The 6,588-nt window shown below is 41.4% G+C and overlaps 1 pseudogene; it reads right to left on the reverse strand.

Moving 5' to 3' along the window:
• Nucleotides 1-3,640: 3,640 nt before the first annotated feature.
• On the reverse strand, nt 3,641-6,220 carry LOC111154970 (annotated as a pseudogene).
• Between the last annotated feature and the right edge of the window lie 368 nt (nt 6,221-6,588).

The following is a 6,588-nucleotide window of genomic DNA, read 5'->3' on the forward strand; positions in this document are numbered from 1 at the left end:
CTCAAATCCTAGCAAGTGTGAGATTTATCTGTAGGGCTAACTAAAACACAGATTGTTGAGGGGAGTCAGGGAGATGGCAGCAGAGAATACTGAGCTCAGCTCATCCCGCGGGCACACAGAAATAACAGCTACGTCTATACAAATAACTCTGAAAATGACTTGAACTCTGGCAGAACAGACTTACACAGTTAATCTTAGAGAGAAAGCCATGTTGAAATGTGTAGGAAAGGTAGAGAAGCAGTTGGGAACCAAAATCTTCCAGTGAGACTAACCACAAGTGGGAAGGACATCACAAACACAGAGAAATGAGAGGGTAAGACCCAGTACCAGGCACCCCTGGCACTAAGGACCTGCACTGGGAAAAAAAAGTCCCCATAACATCTGGCTTGGAAACCTGCAGGGCCTAATTTCAGGAACTTTAAAAATCAGTGGGTTTAACTCTGGGAGAATTAGAGGGTGATAGGAAACTGAGTTCCTTCCATTAAAAAAGCCAGCATAATAAATAACTCAGCCCAAGACACAGCACAAAAAGGCAGTTTGAAAATTGCCTGGGGTAGACATGAATATTTATTGACTATTTTTAGAATGTGTGCAGGAGAGGCAGGGACCTTCAGGAGATATCTCCAAGAAGAAAAGAATTTCTCCTCCCTTCTTCAAGCCTAATTAGCCTGATATTTGTGGAAGCTAGCACTAACACTCTCTATCTACCCTACTAACACTATGAGCCCTGACCCTGTGCTCCCCTGAAGAACCTACCCTAGTCAAACTGCCAGCTTTAGCAGGCATCCTCCAAAGCAGCTCCTGCCCTGTGATACTCTATTGGCAGTCCTGGCCCTGAATGGTGCCACCCCAAACCGACTCCTGCCCTGGGGAGGGAGGAAGATAACCCTACACACCAGCATTGCTATTGTAGCAGATGGGCCTATTATCTCACTGCCCAGTGAGCAAGCCCTGCCCTTTGGTTTGCCTGCGGCTGTGGCAGAGAGGCTAAGTACAAACAGTTAATCTGACTGCCAGCCCCACCCACCAAGAAGTCCTCAGTGATCGCAGACAGACCTCTCAACAGCATAGATATCAAATCCTACCAAGTGTGCCCACAGTAGGCAAAGCAGGTGATTGCAGCCAGTTGGGCTGAAGGCAACTGCAGCTTAGTCACAACAGTAGGGTGCATGCAGCCCACATAGAGTATACCTCTGGAGTGCCTGGTTCTGGTGACCAGAAGGGACTGCATTATAGGGCATCACAAGACCTCTTCTTCACAAGGCCACTACTTTCAAGACCAGGTGATGTTGCTAACCTACCTAACAAACAGAGAGACAAAATGAATTGACAGAGGAATATGTCCCCAGTGAAAGAACAAGGCAAAATCACAGTAAAAGAACTAAATGAAAAAACATAAGCAATATGCCTGATAAAGAATTCAAACTGATAGCCATAAAGATACTGAACGTGAAAAGTAGATGAGTTCAGTGAGAACTTAAACAAATAGAAAATATAAAAATAACAAATCAAAGCTGAAGAATTCAATAATTGAAATTAAAAATATGGAAAGAATCAACGGCAGATTAGAGGACACAGAAGAATGAGTCAGTAATCTCTAAGACAGGGTAATAAAAAGCAGCCAAGGTGAATAGGAAAAAATAATAATAAAAAATGAGAATAGATTAAGGGAACTCAGCAACATTAAGTGTAATAAAATTCACCTTATAGAAATCCCAGAAGGAGGAAAGAGAAAGGGGCAGAAAACTTATTTGAAGAAATAATCACTGAAACCTTCCATAATCTGGGGAAGGAAACAGGTATCCAGGTCCAGCAAGCACAGAGAGCCCCTAACAAGATGAACCTGAGGAGGTCCACACCAACACGTAATAATTAAAATGGCAAAAAGTAATGATAAACAGAATTTTAAAAGCCACAAGAGAAAAAATAACAGTTATATACAAAGAAAACCCTGAGGCTATCAGCTAATTTTTCAGCAGAAACTTTGCAGTCCAGAAGTGAGTGGCATAATATATTAAAAGTGCTGACAAGGAAAAACCTACAACCAATAATACTCTACCCAGTAAGGTTATCATTCAGAAGAGAAGAGATAGGGTTTCCCAGACAAACAAAAGTTACATGAATTCATCACCACTAAACCATCCTTACAAAAGAATGTTTAAGGGAATTCTTTAAGTGGAAAAAGCAGGCCATAACTGGAAGAAAATTATGAAAGGAAAAAATTTCACTGGTAAAAGCAAATACATAGTAAAGGTAGTAGATTAATCACTTATAAAGCCATATGAAGGTTAAAACATGAAAATAATAAAAAATCAATTATACCTACAAAAATTTGTCAAGAGATACAAGAAATTAAAAGATGTAAAATATGACACATATACATGAAACTTGGAGGGAGGAGAAAAAATTTAGTGCTTTTAGAATGTGTTCAAACTTAAGCGACCAACTTAATATAGACTTCCATACACATAAGATGTTATGTATATGCTCCACGGTAATCAAATCAGAAACCTATAATAGATACAAAAAATTAAAAAGAAAGGAATCCAAGCATAACACTAAAGAAAGCCATCAAACAACAAAGGAAAGAGAGCAAGAGAAGAACAAAGAAACCAAAGAACTACAAAAACAACCAGAAAACAATTACAAAACGGCAAGTATATACCTATCAATAATTACCTCACATTAAAATGAACCAAATGCTTCAGTTAAAAAACATAGGGTGACTGAATGGATAAAAAGGCAAAACCCATCTATGGCTCTCTACAAGAGACTTACTTCAGACCTAAAGTCACATACAGATTCAAAGTGAAGGGATGAAGAAACTTACACCATGAACATGGAAGTGGGGGGAAAAAAAAAGCCACGGTAGTAATACTTATATCAGACCAAGTAGACTTCTTTATTTTTCCAGAAAAGAGGTGACTATTAATGTTTATGGACATTAATATAGAAATTCATGCTATTTCAGAAAATTCTAGCTCTTACAACAACTTTTTGTATCCTAAAACAGTAGTTTTCAACTGGAGATGATTTTGCCCCACAGGGGACATTTGGCAATAGGGACATTCTTGTTTGTTATAACTTGGCAGGGAGGGAGTTACTACTGATATGGGGGATAAAGGCTAGGAATGTTGCTAAACATTCTATGATATACAGGACAGCCCCCTACATCAAAGCCTTATTCTGCTCCAAACCCTGTGATGATAACCTGGCCTCTGGGGATTATTATCTAAAGGGCAACAAGGATGCCTGGGTGGCTCAGTGGGTGAAGTGCCTGCTCTTCAGCTCAGGTCATGATCCCAGGGTCCTGGGATTGAGCCCTGCACTGGGCTCCCTGCTTTGCGTGGAGACTGCTTCTCCCTCTCCTTCTGCAGCTCCCCCTGCTTCGGCTCTTTCTCGCTCTCAAATAAATAAAATCTTTAAAAAATGAAATAAAATAAAATAAAATAGAATAAAATAAAGCTTCCTAGACACTATGAAATCTGATTTCTTCTCAATCTGTAGTAGCAACAGTATTTTAAGAAACTTAACACACTACAAAGTAGAGGTATACTATAGTGTCTGTAAATTTGTCATTATAGAGTTCATCTAAGTATTCTGTCCTATTCGTTCCATGAGGGCAGGATTGAGGGCAGTCTTAATCTTTGCTGTATACTCGATGCCTGAGACATGATAGGCACACAAATGCTCTTTTAATAAGTGAACAAGCGAAGGAAATTACTAACTGGACTTCTCTCTACAATATAACATGATCACTGTAGCCAGTGGTGTTAGAAATTATGAAGTAGCTTTGGTTCCAGACAGAGTTCTTTCTCACAAACTCTTTAAGAAATTGTTCTACATACTGCAGCTCATATCTCAAAGTTTAAATTCCTGAATAACCCATTGTTGATGTTGCCAGTTACGATAATCCTCTGCATCCTGATTAAGAATATCAGCAGTAAACTCAACCTCCTGAGATGGATCTTTAAGGCATTCCACTAATACTTGCCTGTGATACTAAACTTGATAATTTTGGGGCTCTTCCTCAATTATTGCAGTGATGTAGTTCATTTCCTCATGTAGATACTTTTGAAGTGACTTTAAGAGAACTCTCCAAAAATGCCAGCATATAGTTGGCTGCATATAATGCAATAGCATCTCTGGTTAGTTTAAAAGCCCATTCACTTCTTTTATCACGCCTCAAGTAATCATAAGCATCTCTAAATTCTTCACAATAAATGATCTAGACCACTGAACTGGGGCCATCATTCTATGGTACTGGATCTATATCAGCGCATTCTGCTCTGTCCCTGTACAGGACATAGGTGGGTGAGTCTGGGCTCACCTGTGAGTCTGGAACCTGCTGTCTGTAGGTTATGTCTCTGCTTCTCTAGGCTCAGCCACAGGCAGCTGATGCACACGGCATTAGCTGGATGCACATAGGTTCTCTCCAGGCCCACTCCTCCTTTTGAGGGAAGTGGGCCCTGAAACTTGCATGTTTGGCCTGTGTTTGTTGCGGGAACTAGATACCATCAGATTTGTACTTGCCAGAGTCCTCAAGTGGAAGGAGACCTGGAGTTCCTTCAACCATCACACAGAGCTGGGTCTTGTTTTAGATTTTTTGTAAATTGTTCCATTTTCCCACTTTTGTGCCCAGAAGGCATTCCAGAAGAGCAGGAGGTCACAAACCCTGATTCTTCCCAAGGCCACAGGGATCAAATTGCTTTGGTTCAGGTAGGGGTCCATTTTCAATCTCCTTGTCCTTCCCACACTCCCCTACACTTTAACTGCAGTTGGAAGGATGTAGGGAGCTGGCAAGAGTGGGTCACTCTAGACCACCTCTTCCCAAAGGAGCTGTCCCTGCCTCCCTTCCAAGGATTCTTGGGATGTCCTTGGCAATCCTGCCAGATGGAAACTGCTCCCCACTGAACTTTTCTTCCACCAGACCTAACGAATTTCTGACATTTCTCAGATTAGGGAAAATCTGTTTATTTATTGTCCTTCTTCCTGAGATTAGGGGATTATTTACTATCTTTCTCCTTGTTTTGTTTACTGCCATATCCCCAGTACCTAGCACATTGCAGATGAGGAATAAACAAATATTTGTGCAGTGAGAACTGCTGGTATTGAATGTAAATGGGGAGGGTATTTCTGCAGCAGAAGCCCCAATTTTCTGTATACTCTGTGAAAGAAGGCAGAAGCATTTTGACTACTACTGATGCAGTAAGCTACCAGCAATCTTTGTTTTTAAGACCTCAAATTAAATGAAAACATTGGTGATTTAATCAATAAGATATTCATCCATATTCTCTCCTATCATTTATCAAATGTCATTTGATGTGTTAAAGTCAATGAAGATGTGTCCATTCAAAACCTCTTATTACACAATGTTTTGTTTCCAATAAGTGACTTAACCCTTGATTAGAATAGCAATCATGTTTTGTTGAGCTTGCCAAGCACTTTTCCTGGCTTGTTTCACTTAACTCTCTCAGCAACTCTTTAAGAGAGGGAGTATCACCAAAGTTCCACTATGAGGATGATGAATATGAGGTTGAGAGAGGTTAGATATCTTCCAAGGGTCACAAAGCTGTTAAGAAGATTGTGGATTTAAACCCAGACACTCTTTTATCTGACCTATAGGGCTCTGTTTTCTAGCCAAGGAAAATAATATTTACTTTGTAAGGCAGTGTTGAAAATTAAATGGTGTAATGTTTGAAAAGAGTTTAGTGCTGTGGTTCTCCAATTTCGGTCCTATCAGAATTACCTCCATGAAGTTGATGAAAACATAGAGGCTAGACCCTATGCTGCTTTAAGGATCCTGGGCCTCTGTGTGCCTGATTAGCTCCCCAGGTGATTCTAATACCTGTGAAAGTGCAAGAAGCATTGATGCCATACATGATATACACTAAACATGTGGGAGCTACAAAACAAACAAGCAGAGACAAAATGCCCATGAAGTCCAGGTATAAAAAAAGAGCCAAAGATGTTGGACACAGAAAGCATCAGCCTTTTATGGTTTATCAGTGCCCTGTGTTCTGTGAGTGCTGCCCTCTGGATTTGGGAAAGGCAGGCCTCAGGAACAGGTATTAGTAATGGCCATGGCATGCTGGTCTGCAAGCCCACAGTGACCTCAAGGCAGCCACTGAGGGCATGTCACTCTTTTGGGGCCAAAGCAGGTGAAGAGTACCTGGTAGTACTGCCCTTGACAGCCAGGTAGGTTGCCAACCTCAGCCATGTATTTGAGTCAGATTGAATGTTTCCCAACTGGACACCCCCATGAGGCCACTGGGGCCAGGCAAGTCTGGTCCCCATACTGTTGGAGGTGGGGTCCCAGATTCAGAGGGCCCACGGGGCCCTGCTGAGAAAATGATTGGTGCTCATCAGGTTGGGGTATGAGCCATTGGATTTGTCTTCACCTGAGTCTCCAGGAAGAAGGAGACTTGGGAGTCCCCTCAGCTAGCAGGCATCACAAGGCCTTGCTTTGGATTTTATGTAAATTGTGCCCCCTCTCCAGTTTTGTGCCAAGAAGTCAGGCTAGGAGAGCAGGGGGTCATAAATATTCATCCCTCCTGGGACCAAAGGGATCAAATGGCTCAGGCCCAG

Source organism: Enhydra lutris, unplaced genomic scaffold (assembly GCF_002288905.1).
Source record: "Enhydra lutris kenyoni isolate GAN:26980312 unplaced genomic scaffold, ASM228890v2 scaffoldscaffold39, whole genome shotgun sequence".
Lineage (NCBI taxonomy): Eukaryota > Metazoa > Chordata > Mammalia > Carnivora > Mustelidae > Enhydra > Enhydra lutris.